At 36.6% G+C, this 27,487-nt stretch overlaps 1 protein-coding gene across 3 annotated transcripts in view; it reads left to right on the top strand.

The window, feature by feature from the left end:
- Positions 1 to 27,487, top strand: part of ATF6 (activating transcription factor 6) — a 224,163-nt gene that overhangs the window by 97,557 nt on the left and 99,119 nt on the right. The window lies entirely within an intron of this gene.

Genomic DNA, 27,487 nt, shown 5'->3' with positions numbered 1-27,487 from the left:
AACCAAACATTTCATGTGTTTTTAGTTATTAATCAAATATGGTAGGAGATTTGGAATACTATAGTGATGGTATCTCATGATTTCTGCCTTTTCTCAAAAATTTCCTGTGTTCAGCCTATTCTCTCAGACACAGTTGGTATATTTCTTTACTGTGCCAGCCTCCAAGTTCATTTTCAGCAGCAAGGGGGCAGCTGAGAACAGGGTTTCAGCAAGGCTCCAACTGTATTGGCTGACCAGAACTTAGTATTAGCTTTGGGTTGACACAATCATGTTTAAAGTTGGTGGGGGGTTGGGGGGGGAGTAAACTTTTTAAGACGGGATCCAGCACTACGAAGAAGAGACTTGATAGATGTTAAAATGAATGTGTTGAAGTATATGTTATGGAAGTTACCACAAAAGAATATTTTTAACACTGTAGCTGAATATATTTTCTTAGGTTTGGGATAATTTCTCTATTATTTGATGAAAACAGTACAGTATACATTAAAAGTAGCAATTGTCCAGCCACAGATTGACCTCATGACTAGTAACATTTTTCTAGGGAAGAGAACAAGTACTTGTTATGGAGAAAATTATCCTAGCCTTAAAGGGACTGTATTTTTACAAAGGAAGATGAGTGGTGTTCTTTTTTTAAATAAATGCATTGCGTTTCTTGCATTTGTAAAAGCTACTTCTCATTAGTTTGCTGTGAAAAGTGCTACTAGAAAATTATTTATCACCCTCCCTCCAATCCTTTGATGTTGTAGAAGAAACAGTCTCATGTTTAAGAGAACTGTTAGGACTCTCTTTCACATTCTGTTTGAGTTTTTCATTTCCTAATTACTGAGTTATCATATCTTAGTGTTTTATATCAAGGTAAAGTGAGGATAAGCATGAACTTAACTAGATAACAGTAGTTAGAGAGAGACAGCATCCTTTTTCACTTTTTCTTTCTTGCTTTATTTTGTTTTAACAGTAGGGATAAGGAAGTTAATTTTATCATCATGACTATAAATTGTGTCATTGGACAGGAATTTGATTCTTAAATACTGGATTGTTCTTTTTGTTCTTGCTAAAATGAAAATGAAAGACATAATGATCTCATGCTTAGTTTTTTTTTCATTTTTCCATATAAAATATTCTAACAGTTTCATCAAAAAGGCAAGTGGCATCATTTCTTGTGTAGAAAGATGTAGACTTTTTCTTTCATTTAGGCTCTTAATTTCATTGACAGAAATTGTTGTAATTGATGCTGTGCAATTACATTAGAATTTAAGAAATATAGGGATTCTCATGCCTCAAGGTTTTGCTTAGTATAAACCAGACTTAACAGAGCCAATAAGCAAACCATGTGGTTTTATTGTATAATTGGACATGTGTTTAACAAAATATTTTAATATCTAAAAAAGTAGATGTAGCTATTGACTGTTTAGTATACCATTATTTAATAAACCAACTCTTATGCTTCATAGCTTGGAACGTACACTTGTCCTCATGGAGAATTGGAATAGTGGCTTGTCGTCATTCCTGATTCAACAGCAGCTCCAGTAATTCCATTTTAGTCTTTTTCACGCATTGCTCATTGAGACTCCCCAAGTAGAAAGAAGATCTGATTATATATATAGTTGGGTAGAATTGCTGTGATAACCTTGGCTCATGATCCGTGGTCCATTCTTTTGTGACCAGGGAAATAAGGTTGATTTCATTAAATGTATTCTCTTGCTTTGTAAGCCATCAGCTATGCGGAAGGAACAGCCTGGGCCACTCTTCTGAGAAAATGATTGTGGTGGGCCCTTAGAGCTTCATAAACTGTTTATTATGCTACACAACACCTGCTTTAAAAAAAAAGTTCTTTCTTATATTGGTTCCTAGTTGTTTGATCTAAAAGGCTTGTCTTCTCATCTGTATCATAAGCCTCTGAAAGGCAGGAAGTGCCACATGCTTTTTTATTACCACTCCTGACACTCAGCACAATGCTAGCCACTCAGTGCTTATTAAACAGGACAATTTTAGGTATGATTCACTAAGAGAAGTCACAGTGGTGGAAGTTCATTGTTTTCCATAATCATTTAAGGGTATATTTACATGTTTTGCTTGGAGAAATTTAAATTTATTTTACTGATCTAAGAAGTAACAAACAGTGCTGAAGTCCAGCAGAAAGTTCAGTTAGAGATGACCTGTCTTTTCTTTATTTATGGTTGTACTAGCCAGAGATGCATCAGCTTTGCGCTTGTTTCTGAATCTAAGCTTTAGAGCTAAAAAAAATCACCTTGGTGAAATGTTCGACTGTGAAATGTTTAATAGTCAATAGGGAGAACTTTGAGGTACTTGCATCCTCGTTTTTTAATATTTGACAGAATCATTTTGGAGTGGATTGTTGTTAGACCTCACTGCTTTCTTTTGTGGAGAAAGGATGGTGTCTAGTATCTCTACAGATTCAAGCAGCATGAGCCAGAAACTTGAAACTTTGGACAAAGAATAGGAAAGATGCCAATTAATGCAGAAAGGTTGACTGGTGATGTTATTGGTTCAAAAGGTTTGCCAAAGGTTTATTCCCATGGAAGGCCATAAAAGAGTTTCCCAGACTGGCAATGATATCTTCTAAATTAATGCCTAGATTAATACCTAATACATGCTTGGAAGAATGGCATATTTTCTTAATGTATATTATTTATTTCTTGGAAATTTTTGTTTAGTATATATAACTTTATATAAAATCTTCAAAGGCAAGAGGAATTTCCTTAGAAATCAAAGGAAATTAGTTTATAAAGTCTACTTCAAAAAGATACAGCTCCTGTTGTTTTGGAACTTCACAACTTGAGTGTGCACATGGATCTTGGAGTTTGGCCATTTTCTTATCTCTGCTTTCATGGCCTTTTAGCCAGATTCTTTCTCTGGCTGGAAAAAAAAATGTGACTAAATGAGTTTGGAAAGATACTTGCATTAAAAAAAGCCTTATCTTAGAAGACTTTTTAAAGACTTTTTGAAAAACCTTCTTTTAGAGGGCTTTTTCTAAATAATTGTTAGCTTTGAGATTTACTCTTATCCAGGTCTTAAGCATATTGTAAAAAATAGAACAGAGTTGTCTGAGGATTCACTTAACCTGAGTTTACTTAATGATTACATCAGTAACATTATATATCCATTTTCTCTTTCATTTATATACAAATACGGACACCTTTAATGTATACGGCCATTATAGTTTACAAACCCCTTTCACATATATCATCTTGTTAGTTCCTTACATATAATAAAGTAAGTATTCCTAGTCCTGTTTTACAGATGGAAAAATTGAGGCACAGAGAGGGTAAGTAGCTTCTCTAAGGACACAAAAATGGTAAGCAGTAGAACTACGGCAATAATTGAAGTGTTCTAATTTAATACAATGATTTTTTTTTCCTTTACATTCTGGTGCTGCATTTTAGATTGCAGAATATTTAAATAGCAAAATTACTCTATTCCTCCAAAGCCAACCATGTTTTGTTGCCAAATCTGCTGGACAGTTTTGCTGGAGTTACTGAATAACAATTAAAATTTTTTGTTTGTTAATTACCTGATTGTAGATTAAGTGCTTTATTAGGTTACACTTTGATAATAGTAAAGAATAACTTAATGGTCTGAAAGGTTATAGTATAGCTTCAGATTTCAAACCAAGAGAATAGAATAAATAGGCTTTGAGAGTTTCTGGTTTCTTTTTAAAACATTTGAGGAAAAAAAATCTTTGCTGTGTCTTAAAAAGGAAGTACTTTAGCCAAAATAGACAGTATTTTAATGATTGGTACCCTAGAACTTCTCACAGAGAAGAGTGGTTTTTGTGCATGTGTAAATGCATTTTATTATGCATTCTCTATATGGCATGCTGGATTCTTGAGATCAGAAACTTTTGATCTCAAGCTCCTTGTTAAATATGAGTTACTGTTGTGTGGTTTTAGGGGATTTAGTCATTTGTTCCTTGGCTCTGTAACAGATTCCTAGCTAACATTAGAAAAAAAACAACAACCTGTTATTTGGATTTTTCAATTGCATACTGTAATATAACTTGTTTTATGTTTGAAAAATGATTGTTCAACAGTCTCTGTAACTAGACTTGTGAGTAGAATAGCCATGGGCACAAAGAACTTATAACTCATGAATAATCTGAAGTCTTCAAAATTCTCAGGATAGTGGGCAAGTCCGTCTGAGTCAGGAAAATTTTCCAACTGTTCGTTATTCTTGTGCTCTATTTAATAGTCTTTATTTTATAATGTGTTTTGCATATGCATTTGTTTAAGCTCCTTTTTTAGGTTGCATGCTTTCTCTGGGCAGGGATAAAGTCTATTCCTTCTGTTTTGTCTTTCTACAAGGTCTGTTGCAATGTACTGCAGACTGTGCAGAGCAAGTCCTAAATAAATGTTAGGGCTCAAACTGCTGTTTATTTGTGCCTTTTTACCTTATTTTTTAAGTCCTACTGTTCAAAAGATTAGTAGAGATGGGGTTTGCAGAGACAAAGAAGGAAATTTTTCTCAATGAATGTTTAAAATTACTTTTGTATATTGAATAACCATGAAAAAATTTAAAATATATGGTCTACTTTGATGTGGACAAACTTTTAGCTATAGAATAGAATGACTTCTAAAGAAAGACATCTAAAGTTACCCTGATTCTTCAGGTAGGATTTAATAATTGATAGTTTAAAGTTTTGATAGCTTCCTTCTCATAAAATTTCAGATTTTTCATAATGAGGGAAAAAAACATTTCCTGAAAGCAAAACTGCATTCTAAGAAAAGATATTTCTTCACATTATGAATATGTGAGGGAAAATGTTTTTTAAATAATTCATAGATACAGGCCTTAGTGACTTGCATTCTAGCCCCAATTCTGTCACTTACTATTTGACTTTGGGCAAATCACTTGTCTCTCCTATCTTCAGTTTCCTGATCTGTAAAATGATAAAGTTAGAGCAGATTTACATTTTCCTTTTAGCTCTAGAAATTTATAGTATTCTTCTAACTCTTTGTGTGTGTGTGTGTGTGTGTGTGTGTGTGTGTAGGTATATGTGTGTATATATGTTTCTGTGTGTGAACACTGTCCTCTTAGAAATCTATAGTATTGTGTTAAAACTCGTTAAAGTTACTAGAGTGACTCTCAGTCAGTTGGAGTTACAACATTTTAAGGGTTTTGAAAAACAACCATAACAAAAACAAAATGTCGAGTTACAAGGTAGACCTATAAATTAATGAGTTTGATTTTTTAATAGATGGTGGTCTTGTAATTTATTTAATAATGATCTTTTTAGCGCTTATAATATGCCAGTCTTTAATCCTGAGGTAGGTACGATTATTGTCCTCATTTTACAGATGAGGAGCCTAAGGCACAGAGAGGTTAATTAATTTGTCCAATGTGACATAGTTTGGAAGTGACCGAGCCAGAATTTAACTGAGAGTCTGGCTCCAGAGTCTGTGTTTCTGGCCACTTGCCTATATTGCCTTTCTAGCACTTTTATGTCCAAATGCTCCCTTATCCTTCAGAATATTCAACTTGGAATTTAATTCCACTGATCTGTCTGTTCAAAACATCATTTGAGTTGCTTTAGGTTCATTTTCCAAAGAGGGCAAAACCAAAGATAAAGCCCAGTGGAAAAAAATACCAAGAACCATGCTACGCAGAGTAATAGTGTAGGAGGAATAAGAGCTACCAGGGAAACAAAGAGGAAATGATTAGAGATGTAGAAGGAGAATTGGAATAGTGCTACAGATGAAAGGGGAAAAAAATCAACTTTATTTTATTTTAAAACATGGAAGTCAAGGAAGAAGAGTTCAAAAAGGAGGTGGTCAGCGGTATTGGGTGTCACAGAGCTCACTGAGAATGAGAAATGAGAAAAGCCCATTTGGCCTATATAAACATGGAAATCGTTGGTGACTTGAGATTACAGTTATGGTAGAGTAATCAGAACAGAATCCAGATTAGAGGCTAAGAGAGATTGTGAAGGAAATAAAGCGGTGGGCTTGGTAAATTTGGCATTGAAGGGAAGGGGAAATAGCCTGGAGACAGGTAAAGGGAAGAGAACTAAGGTGTTTGTGTTTGTGCGTGTGTGCGTGTGTTTAAGGATAGGAGGGCTATAAAGGTAAAGTATGAAGTAAAGAGAGACTATTGTGGTTAATTTATATGCATATAAATGTAAGAATGGAGTGCATATTTCATTTTTGACAGATGTTTTAAAGGAAAATAAACATGTCAATGTTTGTTCCTCATCTGTATTAATGTTTTTCTATTTAAATCAGAACATGGAGAAAGTTAAAGAAAAATTTTTGTTTATTTGCAGTAGGACTATAAAAAATAAAAGAGAATGTGGAATTAAAACCAGATTTCTAAAAAATAAAATCATATTTAAAGTATTCCTTGAGACATCAAAAGTCTTCTAAATCTTAAATAAGGAGCTGGCTTTTAATAATGGTAAAATGTTTTTAAAATATAAAAGTTGATAGAACTATTTCTAATTTAATTAATACATAGATGGTCTTGGAGTTTTTCCTCATATAAAATCAGAAAACTAGCAAAGTAGACTGTTAAATCATTTTATGTTTAAACAAAATTTGATGCAAGCTTTTTGATAATGTCACAAAACTTAAATATGGAGCAAGCAATTACTATAGTTAGGAAAAGATGATGATTTATCATCTGACTCAGGAGTAAGATCTGAAATGCTTGTGTCCTCCCCTCCCCCATATGTAGTGATTTCTTTTTCTGGACTCTGATTTGTTTAACTTTGACCCCATCAGCAAATCTGAACACTGACACTTAGTTGGTTTTTCTTGAAAGATCCTAAGGCTCTAATAGGTGTGTGGTATTTATTTCAAGGCATTGATGATAACCTAGAAAGAGTCTGTTATGGATGGGCTTTGAGGAATTTTCCAGTTCCTAGTATAGGAATCACACTGGAAGCCAGCAGGATGGATGATTAGCTGAGACCAGGAGTGTGGTATATGTCTAACTAAATAATTATGCAACTGTTTGCTTAATGTCTGTTTCCCTTGCCAGGCCTTAAGCACCCTGAGGGCAAGAACCATCTCTATCTTAGTCATCATGCTATCCCTAGTATCCAGCATAGTACCAGGCATCTAGCAGGTATTCAATAAATATTGAATGAATGAATGAACAAACTGGATACCAAATCCATCAGTTTGACATGCCATATTCTAAATTAGTTTATACCATCACCATGATGTGATAGACAATTTGTGACAGACCAGCTTCTTAACTACTTTTATCAGGGCCATCTATGTCTCATGGTAAATCTAGAAATCAGTCTTTGAAAATTAGTAAATTTAAATGCATTTTGTACAGCACAGGGAATATAACCAATATTTTATAATAACTTTAAATGGAGTATAATCTATAAAAATATTAAATCACTGTGTTGTACACTTGAAACTAATATAACATTGTAAATCAACTATTCTTCAATTAAAAAAATAAATAAACGCATTTAAAAAAGTTTAGGTACCATGTTGCATGAGGGAACTGTATACCCAGTAAGATCTCTGTGTTTCAGAGTTGAAACACTGAGCCTGGTAGTACATGGATAGAGAAGATTTTTTTCAATTAGGGTGTTAAACAGACTGTAGTGCCATTTTAAGCACTGGAATTAATAAGCCGCAGACTGAATAAACTCCATATGTATAGAGACCCATCTATAATGTGTGTCTTTGGTGTCCTAGAAGGATGGGATGATATTAGCATTTTTATCTCCTGCACAGTGTTTAATTTGAATATGTAAGGTGTTCAAGAAAAGCTTGTCAAACGAATCTCCCATAACCTATATTTCAAATAATTTAGAGTCATCTATGTCTGATTATAATACACCTAGAAATAAATCTTAAAACTAAAATACATCATACAGAATAAAAGGCCTCTGTTATTCAGTTTAAGTTTTATAGCTATTTTTCTTCTCGTTCCATTTGTTATTGAATAGAAATTCAATAAGTTTTATTCTGTTAAGTATGAATCTGCCTTGGGAGGGGGTGTCAAATGTTTAATTTGAAGTTCCTTAAAGAGACTGGTTGCTTTCTTCCTCTTAAATGTGCTTTGAATTAGTAGCTTTCGGATATCTATTCGGGTGGAGGTACAAGAATTACAAAGAGAATGATATATAGTCAAAAAATAATTTTTCCTTGGCTTTGGAATGAAAAAATATCCAACTCAGAGTTTTGCAGTCAGACATTTATCTGATCAGATATTTATCCACTCATCTTCTATATAATTGACTCTGATCTCCAGGCTTCTATTTTGCCTAAAAAATCAGGCTTCAGACTCAACTGAGTAATAAGAAAGTAGAGGTCCTTAGACTGATGTAGATCAGTGGTTCTCAAACTTTTTGGTTTCAGAACTCCTTATATTTTCCAAAACACTTCAAAGAAATATTAGTGAGAAGAGTGGCATGGTTTTATATTTTTATGAATCTCTTTAATATCTGGCTTAGTAGAAGCCAGCTGGATTCTTATATGTGCTTCTGCATTAATCATTTTCTTTTAGTTGAAATATATGAAGAAAATCTGACCTCACACAGATAATGTAGTTGGATAAGGAAGGAATATTTTTAAAGCCTTTTCAGATAATTGTGGGTATTCTTCTTTGATGCTACACCAAAATTCAACAAGAGGTAGTTTCTTAAAGGGTAGTTGCAGTGTAGAAGCCAAATCTGAGAACTTTTAGCACTCTGATGCATTAAAATCTATTGGTCATATGTATAGCTGATTCACTTTGTTATAAAGCAGAAACTAACACACCATTGTAAAGCAATTATACTCCATAAAGATGTTAAAACAAAAAAACCTATTGGTTTATCTTGCACTTTGAGTGGATCTCTTCCCCATGCATGATTTTGTAACATCACACTTCGGTCAGTTGGAAAAAATTGGCTCACTGAGACATGGAGATCTTCTAAATGTTGACATGGTTTATTATACAATATTTAAAAAATCACATTGTTTAATACCACCACAAGTCTTATCTGAAAAGTCTTTAATATTAGGAAGCTGTTAAGTTCATGGTAGCAGATGCAGGTTTTTCAGAATTCTTGTTTTTGTTTGAAGACTCAAATTTTGTCACTGTTGAAAAGATTGTCAGTTGTTTTCCTTCAAGTGGCATCTTCCTTTAATTCATTTGTCTATCAAATACCCAAGTCAAAATAACTATAATTTGTCTATCTGACATTCTTTAAAGTAAAAGTGGTGTTACATTAAAAAGTAGCTAGGGAGTTCCCTGGTGGCCTAGTGGTTAGGATTCCAGGCTTTCACTGCCATGGCCCAGGTTCTGTCCCTGGTTGGGGAACTGAGATCCTGCAAGCCGCACAGCACGGCCAAAAAACAAAACAAAACAAAAAACTTTGGGATGCAGCAGAAGTGTATTTCCTATTTTGTCACAGAATATTAAAAAGAAGTCTACTCAAGGGTCAAGATTTAATAAAATTAATAATTTTTATATCCTTAAACTGACTTTGTGTCTGTGTGTGTGTGTGCATGTGTGTGTGTATCTGAACATGAGGTGATGAATAATACAGTGAACTCTAATACAGTTTGGTACTACCGTCTTGATTCAGGCTAAGGTATCAGAATTGATTTTGTACCATCAGTGTAATATCAACACAGTTGTTCTAGGATAAGTGATGAGATTCAAAAACATTATTCAACACTGAATATTTTAGTACTGCTTGTGTTTGTTGCCAAACATTCCCATATAAGATCTTTGTTCCTGATTACTTGGTGCTCATACTCAGTGAATACAAACAAAACATCCAGTCTGTAGGTTCTTTCATTTATAAAACAAAAGCACAATTCTGTATTGGAAATATTAATTCAGTCTTCATATTTGCAGCTAATCTTTAATTTGATGGGTTATTATATGATTAGAAAGTAGCAGTGCCATGATTTCTTTTACTGACTTTTCATCCAGCAGGCACTGAGCAAGGCCAACTATCCAAGACTTTATTAGTCTCTCAGGTAAATGTACTTTTTCAGCATTTACCATGTAAGATATTTCAGTGGTCTTTAAACTCTACATGATTGGTCTCAGAATAACACTGGAACTTAACTGACACCCTAATAGTATTTGAAATGTTTTGTTGCATAAGAGACAATAAGATAGATTATTGACACCTGTAACGCAAGAGGAAGATAGCTTTCAGCATTTGGTCATTTCTTATTAACAGTTTCAACCAGTTTCTTGGTAGATTCTGCCTTTCCATGAGTCACATAATTCTCTAGTACGTTAGTTTTGTCTTTTTCAGCATCTGAGTTGTAGACAGTATGGCTGAGGGTTAAGGAAGCAAATCTTTTGGTTTTCTATTCAAGTATAGTTGATTTACAATATTATATTGGTTTCAGATGTATAGCATAGTGATTTAGTATTTTTGCAGATTATACTCCATTATAGGTTATTATGAAACAATGGCTATAATTCCCTCTGCTATACAGTATATCCTTGTTGCTTATCTATATTATACATAGTAGTTTATCTATGTTAATCCCATACCCCTAATTTGTCCCTCCCCTCTTCCTTTTCCCCTTTGGTAGCCACAAGTTTGTCTTCTTTATCTGTGAATCTGTTCCTGTTTTGTGTATACATTCACTAGTATTATTTTTTAGATTCCACATATTTGTGATATCATACAGTATTTGTCTTTCTCTGACTTATTTCACTAAGCATAATGTTCTCTAAGTCCATCCACTTTGCTACAAATGGTAGTATTTCATTTTTTATGGCTGAGTAATATTCCACTGTTTGTGTGTGTGTGTGTGTGTGTGTGTGTGTGTGTGTGTATTTATCTCATATCTTCTTTATTCAGTCATCTGTTGCTGGGCACTTGGGTTGCTTCCATGTCTTGGCTATTGTAAATAGTGCTGTTGTGAACATTGGGGGTGCATATATCTTTTCGAATTAGTGTTTTCGTTTTTTCCAGATATATACCCAGGAGTGGAATTGCTGGATCATATAGTAGTTCTATTTTTAGTTTTTTCAGGAACCCCCATACTGTTTTCTATAGTGGCTGCACCGATTTACATTCCCAGCAGTGTACAGGGTTCCCTTGTCTTCACATCCTCTACAGCAATTTGTTATTTGTAGACTTTTTTATGATAGCCTTTCTGACAGGTGTGAGGTTATATCTCATTGTTGTTTTGATTTGCATTTCTCTAATAATTAATGATGTTGAGCATCTTTTCATGTGCCTCTTGGCCATCTGTATGTCTATTTTGGAAAAATGTCTATTCAGGTCTTCTGCCCATTTTTTGATTGGATTGTTTTGTTTGTGTTTTTTTTTTTTTGATATTGAGTTGTATGAGTTGTTTGTATATTTTGGATATTAACCCCTTGTCAGTCGCATTGTTGGCAAGTAGTTTCTCCCATTCTGTAGGCTGTCTTTTCATTTTGTCAGTGGTTTCCTTTGCTGTGTAAAAGCTTTTAAATTTAATTAGGTCCCATTTGTTTATTTTTGCTTTTATTTCTTTTGCCTTAGGAGACAGATCCAAGAAAATAGTGCTATGATTTATCTCAAAGAGTGTTTCATCTATGTTTTCTTCTAGGAATTTTATGGTTTCTAGTCTTACATTTAGGTCTTTAAACCATTTTGAGTTTATTTTTGTATATGATATGAAGGAATGTCCTAATCTCATTGCTTCACATGTGGCTGTCCAGTTTTCCCAGCACCACTTGTTGAAGAGACTTTCTTTTCTCCATAGTATATTCTTGCCTCCTTTACCATAGATTCATTGACCATAGGTGTGTGGGTTTATTTCTGGGCTCTCTATTGTGTTCCATTGATCTATGAGTCTGTTTTTGTGCCAATATCATGCTGTTTTGATTACTGTAGCTTTGTAATATAGTCTGAAGTTTGGGAGGGTTATACCTCCAGGTTTGTTCCTTTTTTCTCAAGATTGCTCTGGCAATTTAGGGCCTTCTGTGATTCCATATAAATTTTAGGATTATTTATTCTAGTTCTGTGAAGAATGTCCTGGATATTTTGATAGGAATTGCATTAAATCTGTAGATTGCTTTAGGTATTATGGCCATTTTAACAATATAAATTAATCCAAGAACATGGACTATCTTTCCACTTCTTTGTATTATCTTCAAATTCCTTCATCAGTGTTTTTTTTTTTTTTTTTAATATTTGTTTATTTGGCTGTGCCAGGTCTTAGTTGCAGCACGCGGGATCTCCGTTGCCACATGCGGGACCTTCACTTGTGGCATGTGGGATCTTTTAGTTGAGGCATGTGGGATCTTTTAGTTGAGGCATGTGGGATCTAGTTCTCTAACCAGGGATCAAACCCGGGCCCCCTGCATTGGGAGCATGGAATCTTAGCCACTGGACCACCAGAGAAGTCCTCATCAGTGTTTTATAGTTTTCAGAGTATAGGGCTTTCACCTCTTTGCTTAAGTTTATTCTTAGGTATTTTATTCTTTTTGATGCGATTTTATTTTTACCTTCTCTTTCTGATACTTTATCATTAGTGTATAGAAACACAACAGATTTCTGTATATTAATCTTGTGTCCTGCAACCTTGCTGAACTCATTTATTAATTCTAATAAGTTTTGGGGTGGATTCTTTAGGGTTCTCTTAATAAAGTATCGTGTCATCTGCAAACAGTGACAGTTTTACCTCTTCTCTTCCAATTTGGATACGTTTTATTTCTTTTTCTTGTATGATTGCTGTGACAAGGACTTCCAACCCTATGTTAAGTAGAAGTGGTGAGAGTGGACATCCTTGTCTTGTTCCTGCCCCCCTGCAGTGGAAGAACAGAGTCCTAACCACTGGAGCACCAGGGAATTCCTGGCTTTCAGCTTTTTACAATTGAGTGTGATATTGGCTGTTGGTTTGTCATAAATGCCCTTTATAATGTTGTGATGTATTCCCTCTATACCTACTTTCTGGAGAGTTTTTATCATTAATGGATGTTGAATTTTCTCAAAAAAATGCATCTGTTGAGATGATCATGTGATTTTTATTCTTCCTTTTGTTAATGTGGTGTAACACATTGATTGATTTATGAATGTTGAACCATCCTTGTGACCCTGGAATGAATCCCACTTGATCATGGTGTCTGATCTTTTTAATGTATTTTTGGATTTGTTATGTTAATATTTTGTTGAGGATTTTTGCATCTATATTCATCAAAGAGATATTGGCCTATAATTTTCTTTTTTTATACTGTCTTTGTCTGGTTTTGGTATCAGGGTAATGGTGGCCTCATAGAATAAAGCGTTATTTGAGGTATTGTAAGAAAACCAATGTGGCAGAAGACTTTTTTTTTAAGTTATTTATTTATTTACTTATTTTTTAACATCTTTATTGGAGTATAATTGCTTTACAATGGTGTGTTAGTTTCTGCTTTATAACAAAGTGAATCAGCTATACGTATACATATATCCCCATATCGCTTCCCTCTTGTGTCTCCCTCCCTCCCTCCCATCCTCCCTATCCCACCCCTCTAGGTGGTCACAAAGCACAGAGCTGATCTCCCTGTGCTATGCGGCTGCTTCCCACTAGCTATCTGTTTTACATTTGGTAGTGTATATGTGTCCATGCTTCTCTCTCACTTCGTCCCAGTTTACCCTTCCCCCTCCCTGTGTCCTCATGTCCATTCTCTACCTCACTGTCTTTATTCCCATCCTGCCCCTAAGTTCTTCATGACCTGTTTTTTTTTTTTTTTAGATTCCATATATATGTGTTAGCATACGGTATTTGTTTTTCTCTTTCTGACCTACTTCACTCTGTATGACAGACTCTAGGTCCATCCACCTCACTACAAATAACTCAATTTCGTTTCTTTTTATGGCTAAGTAATATTCCATTGTATATATGTGCCACATCTTCTTTATCCATTCATCTGTCGATGGACACTTAGGTTGCTTCTATGTCCTGGCTATTGTAAACAGAGCTGCCATGAACATTGTGGTACATGACTCTATTTGAATTATGGTTTTCTCAGGGTATATGCCCAGTAGTGGGATTGCTGGGTCGTGTGGTAATTCTATTTTTAGTTTTTTAAGGAACCTCCATACTGTTCTCCATAGTGGCTGTATCAATTTATATTCCCACCAACAGTGCAAGAGGGTTCCCTTTTCTCCACACCCTCTCCAGCATTTATTGTTTGTAGATTTTTTGATGATGGCCATTCTGACTGGTGTGAGATAATATCTCATTGTAGTTTTGATTTGCATTTCTCTAATGATTAATGATGTTGAGCATTCTTTCATGTGTTTGTTGGCAATCTGTATATCTTCTTTGGAGAAATGTCTATTTAGGTCTTCTGCCCATTTTTGGATTGGGTTGTTTGTTTTTTTCATACTGACCTGCATGAGCTGCTTGTAAATTGTGGAGATTACTCCTTTGTCAGTTGCTTCATTTGCAAATATTTTCTCCCATTCTGAGGGTTGTCTTTTCATCTTGTTTATGGTTTCCTTTGCTGTGCAAATGCTTTTAAGTTTCATTAGGTCCCATTTGTTTATTTTTGTTTGTATTTCCATTTCTCTAGGAGGTGCGTCAAAAAGGATCTTGCTGTGATTTATGTCATAAGAGTGTTCTGCCTATGTTTTCCTCTAAGAGTTTTATAGTGTCTGGCCTTACATTTAGGTCTTTAATCCATTTTGAGTTTATTTTTGTGTATGGTGTTAGGGAGTGTTCTAATTTCATTCTTTTACATGTAGCTGTCCAGTTTTCCCAGCACCACTTATTGAAGAGGCTGCCTTTTCTCCATTGTATATTCTTGCCTCCTTTATCAAAAATAAGGTGACCATATGTGCGTGGGTTTATATCTGGGCTTTCTATCCTGTTCCATTGATTTATATTTCTGTTTTTGTGCCAGTACCATACTGTCTTGATTACTGTAGCTTTGTAGTATAGTTTGAAGTCCGGGAGCCTGATTCCTCCAGCTCCGTTTTTCTTTCTCAAGATTGCTTTGGCTATTTGGGGTCTTTTGTGTTTCCATACAAATTGTGAAATTTTTTGTTCTAGGTCTGTGAAAATGCCAGTGGTAGTATGATAGGGATTGCATTGAATCTGTAGATTGCTTTGGGTAGTATAGTCATTTTCACAATGTTGATTATTCCAATCCAAGAACATGGTATATCTCTCCATCTCTTCGTATCATCTTTAATTTCTTTTATCAGTGTCTTATAGTTTTCTGCATACAGGTGTTTTGTCTCCTTAGGTAGGTTTATTCCTAGGTATTTTATTCTTTTTGTTGCAGTGGTAAATGGGAATGTTTCCTTAATTTCACTTTCAGATTTTTCATCATTAGTGTATAGGAATGCAAGAGATTTCTGTGCATTAATTTTGTATCCTGCTACTTTACCAAATTCATTGATTAGCTCTAGTAGTTTCTGGTAGCATCTTTAGGATTCTCTATGTATAGTATCATGTCATCTGCAAACAGTGACAGCTTTACTTCTTCTTTTCCAGTTCGGATTCCTTTTATTTCTTTTTCTTCTCTGATTGCTATGGCTAAAACTTCCAAAACTATGTTGAATAATAGTGTTGAGAGTGGGCAACCTTGTCTTGTTCCTGATCTTAGTGGAAATGGTTTCAATTTTTCACCATTGCGAATGATGTTGGCTGTGGGTTTGTCAAATGTGGCCTTTATTATGTTGAGGTAAGTTCCCTCTATGCCTACTTTCTGGAGGGTTTTTATCATAAATGGGTACTGAATTTTGTCGAAAGCTTTTTTTGCATCTATTGAGATGATCATATGGTTTTTATTCTTCAATTTGTTAATATGGTGTATCATATTGATTGATTTGGCGTATGTTGAAGAATCCTTGCATTCCTGGGATAAACCCCACTTGCTCATGGTGTATGATCCTTTTAATGTGCTGTTGGATTCTGTTTGCTAGTATTTTGATGAGGATTTTTGCATCTATAGTCATCAGTGATATTGGCCTGTAGTTTTCTCTCTTTGTCACATCTTTGTCTGGTTTCGGTATCAGGGTGATGGTGGCCTCATAGAATGAGTTTGGGAGTGTTTCTCCCTCTGCAGTTTTTTGGAAGAATTTGAGAAGGATAGGTGTTAGCTCTTCTCTAAATGTTTGATAGAATTCTCCTGTGAAGCCATCTGGTCCTGGACTTTTGTTTGTTGGAAGATTTTTATTCACAGTTTCAACTTAAGTGCTTGTGATTGGTCTGTTTATATTTTCTGTTTCTTCCTGGATCAGTCTTGGAAGGTGTGCTTTTCTAAAAATTTGTTCATTTCTTCCAGGTTGTCCATTTTATTGGCATATAGTTGCTTGTAGTAATCTCTCATGATCCTTTGTATTTCTGCAGTGTCAGTTGTTACTTCTCCTTTTTCATTTCTAATTCTATTGATTTGAGTCTTCTCCCTTTTTTTTCTTGATGAGTCTGGCTAATGGTTTATCAATTTTGTTTATCTTCTCAAAGAACCAGCTTTTAGTTTTATTGATCTTTGGTGTTGTTTCCTTCATTTCTTTTTCATTTATTTCTGATCTCATCTTTATGATTTCTTTCCTTCTGCTAACTTTGGGGTTTTTTTGTTCTTCTTTCTCTAATTGCTTTATGTGTAAGGTTAGGTTGTTTATTTGAGATGTTTCTTGTTTCTTCAGGTAGGATTGTATTGCTATAAACTTCCGTCTTAGAACTGCTTTTGCTGTATCCCATAAGTTTTGGGTCATTGTGTTTTCATCATCATTTGTTTCTAGGTATTTTTTGATTTCCTCTTTGATTTCTTTAGTGATCTCTTGGTTATTAAGTAGTGTATTGTTTAGCCTCCATGTGTTTGTATTTTTTACAGATTTTTTTCTTGTAATTGATATCTACTCTCATAGCATTGTGGTTGGAGAAGATAGTTGATACGGTTTCAATTTTCTGAAATTTACCAAGGCTTGATTTGTGACCCAAGATATGATCTATCCTGGAGAATGTTCCATGAGCACTTGAGAAGAAAGTTTATTCTGTTGTTTTTGGATGGAATATCCTATAAATATCAATTAAGTCCATCTTTTTTAATGTATCATTTAAAGCTTGTGTTTCCTTATTTATTTTCATTTTGGATGATCTGTCCATTGGTGAAAGTGGGGTGTTAAAGTCCCCTACTATGATTGTGTTACTGTCGATTTCCCCTTTTATGGCTGTTAGTATTTGCCTTATGTATTGAGGTGCTCCTATGTTGGGTGCATAAATATTTACAATTGTTATATCTCCTTCTTGGATTGATCCCTTGATCATTTTGTAGTGTCCTTCTTTGTCTCTTGTAACAGTCTTTGTTTTAAAGTCTATTTTGTCTGATATGAGAATTGCTACTCTAGCTTTCTTTTGATTTCCATTTGCATGGAATATCTTTTTCCATCCCCTCACTTTCAGTCTGTATGTGTCCCTAGGTCTGAGGTGGGTCTCTTGTAGACAGCATATATATGGGTCTTGTTTTTGTATCCATTCAGCCTGTCTATGTCTTTTGGTGGGAACATTTAATCCATTTACATTTAAGGTAATTATCGATGTGTATGTTCCTATTACCATTTTCTTAATTGTTTTGGGTTTGTTTTTGTAGGTCTTTTCCTTCTCTTGTGTTTCCTGCCTAGAGAAGTTCCTTTAGCATTTGTTGTAAAGCTGGTTTGGTGGTGCTGAATTCTCTTAGCTTTTGCTTGTCTGTAAAGGTTTTAATTTCTCCGTCGAATTTGAATGAGATTCTTGCTGGGTAGAGTAGTCTTTGTTGTAGGTTTTTCCCTTTCATCAGTTTAAATATGTCCTGCCACTCCCTTCTGGCTTGCAGAGTTTCTGCTGAAAGATCATCTGTTAACCTTATGGGGATTCCCTTGTATGTTATTTGTTGTTTTTCCCTTGCTGCTTTTAATATTTTTTCTTTGTATTTAATTTTTGATAATTTGATTCATGTGTGTCTTGGCGTGTTTCTCCTTGGATTTATCCTGTATGGGACTCTGTGTGCTTCCTGGACTTGATTAACTATTTCCTTTCCCATATTAGGGAAGTTTTCAACTATAATCTCTTCAAATATTTTCTCAGTCCCTTTCTTTTTCTCTTCTTCTGGGACCCCTATAATTCGAATGTTGGTGTGTTTAGTGTTGTCCCAGAGGTCTCTGAGACTGTCCTCAATTCTTTTCATTCTTTTTTCTTTATTCTGCTCTGCAGTAGTTATTTCCACTATTTTATCTTCCAGGTCACTTATCCGTTCTTCTGCGTCATTTATTCTGCTATCGATTCCTTCTAGAGAATTTTAAATTTCATTTATTTTGTTGTTCATCACTGTTTGTTTGCTCTTTAGTTCATCTAGGTCCTTGTTAAACGTTTCTTGTATTTTCTCCATTCTATTAGCAAGATTTTGGATCATCTTTACTATCATTATTCTGAATTCTTTTTTAGGTAGAGTGCCTATTTCCTCTTTATTTGTTTGGTCTGGTGGGTTTTTACCTTGCTCCTTCATCTGCTGTGTGTTTCTCTGTCTTCTCATTTTGCTTAACTTACTGTGTTTGGGGTCTCCTTTTCGCAGCCTGCAGGTTCGTAGTTCCTGTTGTTTCTGGTGTCTGCTCCCAGTGGCTAAGGTTGGTTCAGTGGGTTGTGTAGGCTTCCTGGTGGAGGGGACTAGTGCCTGTGTTCTGGTGGATGAGGCTGGATCTTGTCTTTCTGGTGGGCAAGTCCGTGTCTGGTGGTGTGTTTTGGGGTGTCTGTGACCTTATTATGATATTAGGCAGCCTCTCTGCTAATGGGTGGGGTTGTGTTCCTGTCTTGCTGGTTGTTTGGCATAGGGTGTCCAGCACTGGAGCTTGCTGGTCGTTGAGTGGAGCTGGGTCTTGATGTTGAGATGGAGATCTCTGGGAGATTTTCGCTGTTTGATATTACGTGGAGCTGGGAGGTCTCTTGTGGACCAGTGTCCTGAACTCAGCTCTCCCACCTCAGTGGCACAGGCCTGACACCCGGTTGGAGCACCAAGACCCTGTCATCCACACGGAAAAAGAGAAAAAGGGAAAAAATATATATATCGTTGCTCCCAAAGTCCACCGCCTCAGTTTGGGATGATTCGTTGTCTCTTCAGGTATTCCACAGATGCAGGGTACATCAGGTTGATTGTGGCGATTTAATCTGCTGCTCCTGAGGCTGCTGGGAGAGATTTCCCTTTCTCTTCTTTGTTCACACAGCTCCCGGGGTTCAGTTTTGGATTGGCCCCGCCTCTGCATGTAGGTCGCCTGATGGCGTCTGTTCCCGCCCAGAGAGGACGGGGTTAAAGGAGCAGCTGATTAGGGGGCTCTGGCTCACTCAGGCTGGGGGGAGGGAGGGGTACGGAATGCGGGGCGAGCCTTTGGCGGCAGAGGCCAGTGTGACATTGCAACAGCCTGACGCGCGCCGTGTGTTCTCCCGGGGAAGTTGTCCCTGGATCATGGGACCCTGGTAGTGGAGGGCTGCACAGGCTCCCGGGAGGGGCGGTGTGGATAGTGACCTGTGCTTGCACACAGGCTTCTTGGTGGCGGCAGCAGCAGCCTTAGCGTCTTATGCCCGTCTCTGGGGTCCGCGCTGATAGCTGCGGCTCGCGCCCGTCTCTGGTGCTCGTTTAGGCGGCGCTCTTAATCCCCTCTCTTTGCGCACCAGGAAACAAAGAGGCAAGAAATAGTCTCTTGCCTCTTAGGCAGCTCCAGACTTTTTCCCGGACTCCCTCCCAGCTAGCTGTGGAGCACTAGCCCCTTCAGGCTGTGTTCACGCCGCCAATTCCAGTCCCCTCCCTGCGATCCGACCGAAGCCCGAGCCTCAGCTCCCAGCCCCCGCCCGCCCCGGCGGGTGAGCAGAGAAGCCTCTCGGGCTGGTGAGTGCTGCTCGGCCCCGCTCCTCTGTGCGGGAATCTCTCCGCTTTGCCCTCCGCACCCCTGTTGCTGCACTCTCCTCCGTGGCTCCGAAGCTTCCCCCCTCCGCCACCCGCAGTCTCCGCCCGCGAAGGGGCTTCCTAGTGTGTGGAAACCTTTCCTCCTTCACAGCTCCCTCCCACTGGTGCAGGTCCCGTCCCTATTCTTTCGTCTCTGTTATTTCTTTTTTCTTTTGCCCTACCCAAGTACGTGGGGATTTTCTTGCCTTTTGGGAGGTCTGAGTTCTTCTGCCAGCATTCAGTAGGTGTTCTGTAGATGTTGTTCCACATGTAGATGTATTTCTGATGTATCTGTGGGGAGGAAGGTGATCTCCGCATCTTACTCTTGCGCCATCTTGAAACTCCTCTCCAGAAGACTTAATGAATGGTTTGGGAGGTGAGGCTGAGTTATGAAAATGAGGTTGGAGAGACTGGAAGGGGCCGTATCACACAAGGACTGTGAGCTATGGTAAGGATTTTCAATTTTATTCTGAGGGCCAATTAAGGGATTTAAGCAGCTGAATGACATGAATGATTTAGTTTGTAGGATGGTTTTAGTTGCTGTCTGGGCCGAGGATTAGAAGGAGACATGGTAGAAGCAAAGAGAGCAATTAGAAGGCTTTTTCAGTAGTCCAGGCAATATGATGATGGCAATGGAGTGATGAATGGGTTCTAAATACATTTTGCAGATAGATTCAGTGGGAATTGGAGATGTTCAGATTTTTGGCTTGGGTAACTAGATAGATAGTGCCACCATTTACTGGGATGAGAACGATTTCGTGTAGGGCAGGATAATATATTTCATAGGAATATTGAGTTCTTTTTGGAACCATTTAATTTTGAAATATCTGTGCGAATTTCATCTAGGAAGAGAGTGTAGAGGGAGAAGAGGGCCCAGGATTGAATTAGAGATTCCGTTAGAGAAGGCTAGCCTGCAAAGGAAACTGAAACAGAGCAACCAGCAAAGTAGGAGGAAAGCCAAGAAAGCCAAGAGAGATGGTTTCAAGAGGGAATGAGTACTTGATTTGAATACTGCTGAAAGGTCAGGTAAGATGAAGGTAAGTATCTCCTGGATGTGTCAACATGAAAGTCATTGGTATCCTTCACAAGAGCCCTTAGGTATGAGATGGAAGTGAAAGTGACATTAAGGATGGATTAGGTGGTAAGGAAATGAGGACAGCATAACTATTTTGAGAACTGCCTATACAAGGTGTGAATGAAATTTGTTGTCTGCCGTATCAGTAAATAAAAGATGTTGCAGCCGTCAAGTCACTATGGCCCCCCCAACCTTGAGCCTGGAGGGAACTCAGGATGGGAAAGCACAGGATACTGGCCCTGGATGGCTAGGGTGCAGTGCATATCAAAGGAATGATTTCAGTGAGCCCAGACTCTTGAATCTTCCCTTACATAGAAAAGCGCTAAATTTCTTAACTTGAGATGTCTGGTTTTCTTTAATTCACAGTAGTCTTTTGAAGTTCCACCACCTGGTCTTTGCAGCAGAAGCTCCTGTATATCCTGGCTCCTCCCTTACCTCTTTGGAGCAGTGTCTCCCAGCTATCTTAAGTCCTCAGTTTTGTCCGCCAAATAAAACGTAATTCTCAACTTTTAGGTTGGGCATTTTTTTTTTTAGTTGACAAAGGGAACAGAGAAAAGGTAATTGTTGTTTTTTTAATCCCAAATAACAATTTAAAATTTTAAAGGAATGAACCAGTGGATAGGAAGAGAGCAGTGTTAAATAGGAGAAGTGATGAAGTCCTTGAGGAGGGGCAGAAGGGTGGAATGCATATCAAAAGTAGAAAGACTGCCCTTTGCACTAGAAGGTGAGACCTTTCTTCTCTTGTGGTAGAGGCTAGGCCAGTTTATAGGTAGGACGTTTGGTTCTAGGAAGATAAGACATCTCTGATGGCTTCTGTTTTCCCACTGAAGTACAATGTGATCAGCTGCAGGTGAGTCTGTTGGAGGAGGGATAGGGGATTTGAGGAGAGAGGAGCAGGTGTGAAATTGTTGTCTTAACTAACGGATTGTGTGCCTACCAGAGAAACAGTAGGATTGCCAGGCCATGGTGGGGTGCCAATTTGCAGTATGCGATAACTGAAATCTCTGCAAGAAGGTGCTAGGTGTGGGGTTATAGTTGATTAATAAGACACAGCTCTTGCACTCAAGGAGTTTATAATCTGGAGAATGAAAGCCAAGTAATTACATTACAGTCCTGTGCAGGGAACTCCTCCTGGAGACTTAAGAGCTGAGACCTGACTGCTCTGAGATACCTTACCTAAAACTATTAAATCTTAGTTCATGGTGACAAGAATATTCTAGACGGTGTGATAGTCACAACTATATTATTACATCTTGATGCAGTAGCTTGTTTTCTTTCTGCTAACATCATCAGGCACCTCGTTAACACTTTGAGATGTTGTGAGAAAAAGGGCCGTCCTTCTCTTCTTTCTCCCTCTTCTTTCCCCTCACACCTTTCTTCCAGCTGTTGGAAGCTAGAAAATTACAAGAATTTGTAGATGCAACCTAATAATACTGTTTTGTTTTTATTTGGCATGTTCTTTTTATCATTTTCTAACTAATTTTATGCTGTTGTAATCAGGAATATTTGAACATTTAGCATTTAACTTGGATTTCTGCCTTATGGCCTTCTGAGGAGTTACCCTTATTAGCAATCAGGGAACCATACCACTTGGAAGACTCTAATTCTCTTAAAATAAGAATAAAACCTTGTGACTGGTTTGAATTTAATTTTCTGCTATATGAAGCAAAGACTTATTCTTTAACATAGTTTGTAATTAAAGTTGATAGTAAGATCTTGTATATCACGTAATGCCATTTTTTTAAGGTGAAGATTAGCGTTCTCCGCTCCCCCCCGCTTTATTGAGATATAATTGATATATAACATTGCGTAAGTTTAAGGTATATAACATAATGATTAGATGCACATATATATCGTAAAATGATTATCACAATAAGGTTAGTTAACACATCCATCACCTCACATAATTGTCTTTTTTTTTTGTAGTGAGAACATTTAAGATCTACTCTCTCAGCAGCTTTCAAGTATATAATACAGTATTGTTAACCACAGTTACCATGCTATATATTAGATCTCTAGAACTTATTCACCTTATAACTGGAAATTTGTACCCTTTGACCAACATCTCCCCATTTCCCCCACCCCTCAGCCCCTGGCAACCACCATTCTACTCTGTTTCTATGAGTAACATTCTATTCTGTTTCAGCTTTTTTAGATTCCACATATAAGTGCGATTATACAGTATTGTCTTTCTCTGTCTGAATTCACTTAGTATGATAATCTCTGGGTCCATCCATGTTGCTGCAAATGGTATTATTTCTTTTTATGGCTGAGTAATATTGCATTGCATATATATACCACATCTCCTTTATCCATTCACTGTCGATGGACATTTCCATGTCTTGGCTATTGTAAATAGTGCTGCTATGAACATGGGTTGCAGATATTTCAAATTAGAGTTTTTGTCTTTTCTGGATATATGCCCAGGAGTGGGATTGCTGGATCATATAGTAACTATATTTTTAGTTTTTCAAGGAACCTCCATACTGTTCTCCACAGTAGGATTTCCTTTTTATTGTATAATATTCCACTTGTGTGTGTGTATCACATTTTCTTCTTGCATTCATTCATCAGTAGACACTTAGGTTGTTTCCATGTCTTGGCTATTGTGAATAATGCTGCAGTGAACACTGGGGTGCAGATATTTCTTCAAGATACTGATTTCATTTTTTTCAGGTATACCCAGAAGTGGGATTGTTCCATCATATGGTAGTTCTATCTTTAATTTTTTGAGGAACCTCCATACTGTTTTCCATGGTGCATTAGTCATTGTTGTTGTTTTTTAAAAAAAAAAAAAAGCTTTAATGAGGTATAACTGACATTTAAGAAACTGCACATATTTAATTGCCCATTTTATAAGTTTTGACAAATGTATATCTCTGTGAAGTCATCACCATAGTCAAGATAATCAGCATGCCTATCATTCCTGAAAGTTTTAAATTTCCCGTTGCCCTTTCGTAATTTCTTCCCACCCATTCTCTCCACTGTCATAGACAACCACTGGTCTTCCTTCTGATACTATAAATTAGTTTACATTTAAAACAATTTTATATGAAGAAATCATACATTATATGTTTTTTTCTTCCAGCATAATTATTTTGAAAATGATCTATATTGTTGCTTTATTAGTAGTTCAGTCCTCTATTGCTTAGTATTCCATTGTAGGGATATAACAATTGGTTTATCCATTCACCTTCCACTTTTGACTAATACACATAATTGTTAACTGTAGTTATCATGCTGTATCTTAGATCCCCAGAATTTATTCATGTTATAACTGGAAACTTGTACCCTTTGACCATCATGAGTTTATAGATAAGGCTGCTATGAATTTTGGTGTACAAGTCTCTGTAAAGACATATGCTCTCATTTCTCTTGTGGAAATACCTAGGAGTAGAGCGGCTGGGTTATATGGTAGGTATGTGTTTAGCTTTTTAAGAAACCGCCAAACTATTTTCCAAAGTGGTTGTACCATTTTGCATTTTCACCAGCAGTATATGAGTGTTCCAGTTCCTCTGTATCCTCACTAACACTTGATATGGCCAGTCTTTTTGATTTTAGCTATTCTAATAGGTGTGTAGTGGTATCTCAGGTTTTTTTTTTTTTTTTTTTCACACACACTGTATTTTATTTTTACAAGAGATAAATAGACTGACACCAAGCATTGTACATGGATGACCACAACAAAAGCAACAATGATTGCAATTACCAAACATGAAACACACTCATACTATGTCATAATATTGACATTCAGTCCAGTAATCCTCCACTGCAACAGCTCCTTTACTTTGCAGTGAAAATTGATTTGTATATTCTTTGCCTCTGAGTTCTTGTGGGATTTTTTCTTTTTTTAAATTCAACCAGAAAGTCACAAAAATTATACTCATCCTCATCAGTTCACTCAGTCCCATGTAATTAATTTTTTTTTTTTCATCTTGATCTTTTGTTAGCACTTTTATGAGCTCATCAGTTTTTCATTGGAGTTCTGAAAATGCTTATTCATTCAGTTCAGCAGTACAGTCAGGTACCAGAAACCTGTACTTGTCAGAGTCTTTTCCATGAATTTCCTGAAGATGAAACCCTTTTATAGGAACATATTTACAAAAGCATCAGAGTACACCCAGAACTGTCTGTAAATGACAAAAGACTTAAAAATGACCACGGTTAAAGATTTGATGAAAGTTCATAATAATGCAGTTGACAAGAAAATTAGTTATTTCTGAGATATACATTTTAAAGTAATAACTAGGATTATGACTTATAACATTATACCAGAACATATAAGATTTTTAGAAATTTCATGTAATGTCTGAAACATTTATATTAACATATTTCCATACAAATAACCCAATGAAAGTTTAGTCTTAGTTGTTTTGTTTGTTTGTTTATACTGCAGGTTCTTATTAGTCATCAATTTTATACACATCAGTGTATACATGTCAATCCCAATCGCCCAATTCAGCACACCACTATCCCCACCCCACCGCTGTTTTCCCCCCTTGGTGTCCATATGTCTGTTCTCTACATCTGTGTCTCAACTTCTGCCCTGCAAACCGACTCATCTGTACCATTTTTCTAGGTTCCACATACATGCGTTAATATACAATATTTGTTTTTCTCTTTCTGACTTACTTCACTCTGTATGACAGTCTCTAGATTCATCCACGTCTCAACAAATGACTCAATTTCGTTCCTTTTTATGGCTGAGTAATATTCCATTGTATATATGTACCACAACTTCTTTATCCATTCGTCTGTTGATGGGCATTTAGGTTGCTTCCATGACCTGGCTATTGTAAATAGTGCTGCAATGAACATTCGGGTGCATGTGTCTTTTTGAATTACAGTTTTCTCTGGGTATATGCCCAGTAGTGGGATTGCTGGGTCATATGGTAATTCTATTTTTAGTTTTTTAAGGAACCTCCATATTGTTCTCCATAGTGGCTGTATCAATTTACATTCCCACCAACAGTGCAAGAGGGTTCCCTTTTCTCCACACCCTCTCCAGCATTTGTTGTTTGTAGATTTTCTGATGATGCCCATTCTAATTGGTGTGAGGTGATACCTCATTGTAGTTTTGATTTGCATTTCTCTAATAATTAGTGATGTTGAGCATCTTTTCATGTGCTTCTTGGCCGTCTGTATGTCTTCTTTGGAGAAATGTCTATTTAGGTCTTCTGCCCATTTTTGGATTGGGTTGTTTGTTTCTTTAATATTGAGCTGAATGAGCTGTTTATATATTTTGGAGATTAATCCTTTGTCCGTTGATTCGTTTGCAAATATTTTCTCCCATTCTGAGGGTTGTCTTTTCATCTTGTTTATGGTTTCCTTTGCTGTGCAAAAGCTTTGAAGTTTCATTAGGTCCCACTTGTTTATTTTTGTTTTTATTTCCATTACTCTAGGAGGTGGATCAAAAAAGATCTTGCTTTGATTTATGTCAAAGAGTGTTCTTCCTATGTTTTCCTCTAAGAGTTTTATAGTGTCCAGTCTTACATTTAGGTCAGTAATCCATTTTGAGTTTATTTTTGTGTATGGTGTTAGGGAGTATTCTAATTTCATTCTTTTACATGTAGCTGTCCAGTTTTCCAAACACCACTTATTGAAGAGACTGTCTTTTCTCCATCGTATATCTTTGCCTCCTTTGTCATAGATTAGTTGACCATAGGTGCGTGGGTTTATCTCTGGGCTTTCTATCTTGTTCCATTGATCTATGTTTCTGTTTTTGTGCCAGTACCATATTGTCTTGATTACTGTAGCTTTGTAGTATAGTCTGAAGTCAGGGAGTCTGATTCCTCCAGCTCCGTTTTTTTCCCTCAAGACTGCTTTGGCTATTCGGGGTCTTTTGTGTCTCCATACAAATTTTAAGATGATTTTTTCTAGCTCCGTAAAAAATGCCATTGGTAATTTGATAGGGATTGCATTGAATCTGTAGATTGCTTTGGGTAGTATAGTCATTTTCACAATGTTGATTCTTCCAATCCAAGAACATGGTATATCTCTCCATCTGTTGGTATCATCTTTAATTTCTTTCCTCAGTGTCTTATAGTTTTCTGCATACAGGTCTTTTGTCTCCCTAGGTAGGTTTATTCCTAGGTATTTTATTCTTTTTGTTGCAATGGTAAATGGGAGTGTTTCCATAATTTCTCTTTCAGATTTTTCATCATTAGTGTATAGGAATGCAAGAGATTTCTGTGCATTAATTTTGTATCCTGCAACTTTACCATATTCATTAATTAGCTCTAGCAGTTTTCTGGTGGCAGTTTTAGGATTCTCTATGTATAGTATCATGTCATCTGCAAACAGTGACAGTTTTACTTCTTCTTTTCCAATTTGTATTCCTTTTGTTTCTTTTTCTTCTCTGATTGCCGTGGCTAGGACTTCCAGAACTATGTTGAATAATAGTGGTGAGAGTGGACATCCTTGTCTCGTTCCTGATCTTAGAGGAAATGCTTTCAGTTTTTCACCGTTGAGAATGATGTTTGCTGTGGGTTTGTCATATATGGCCTTTATTATGTTGAGGTAGGTTCCCTCTATGCCTACTTTCTGGAGAGTTTTTATCATAAATGGGTGTTGAATTTT

The sequence above is a fragment of the Eubalaena glacialis genome, chromosome 3, assembly GCF_028564815.1.
Source record: "Eubalaena glacialis isolate mEubGla1 chromosome 3, mEubGla1.1.hap2.+ XY, whole genome shotgun sequence".
In the NCBI taxonomy this organism is placed as follows: domain Eukaryota; kingdom Metazoa; phylum Chordata; class Mammalia; order Artiodactyla; family Balaenidae; genus Eubalaena; species Eubalaena glacialis.
The sequence above is the reverse complement of the archived record's forward strand: the minus strand, read 5'-3'. Positions and strand labels throughout refer to the sequence as shown.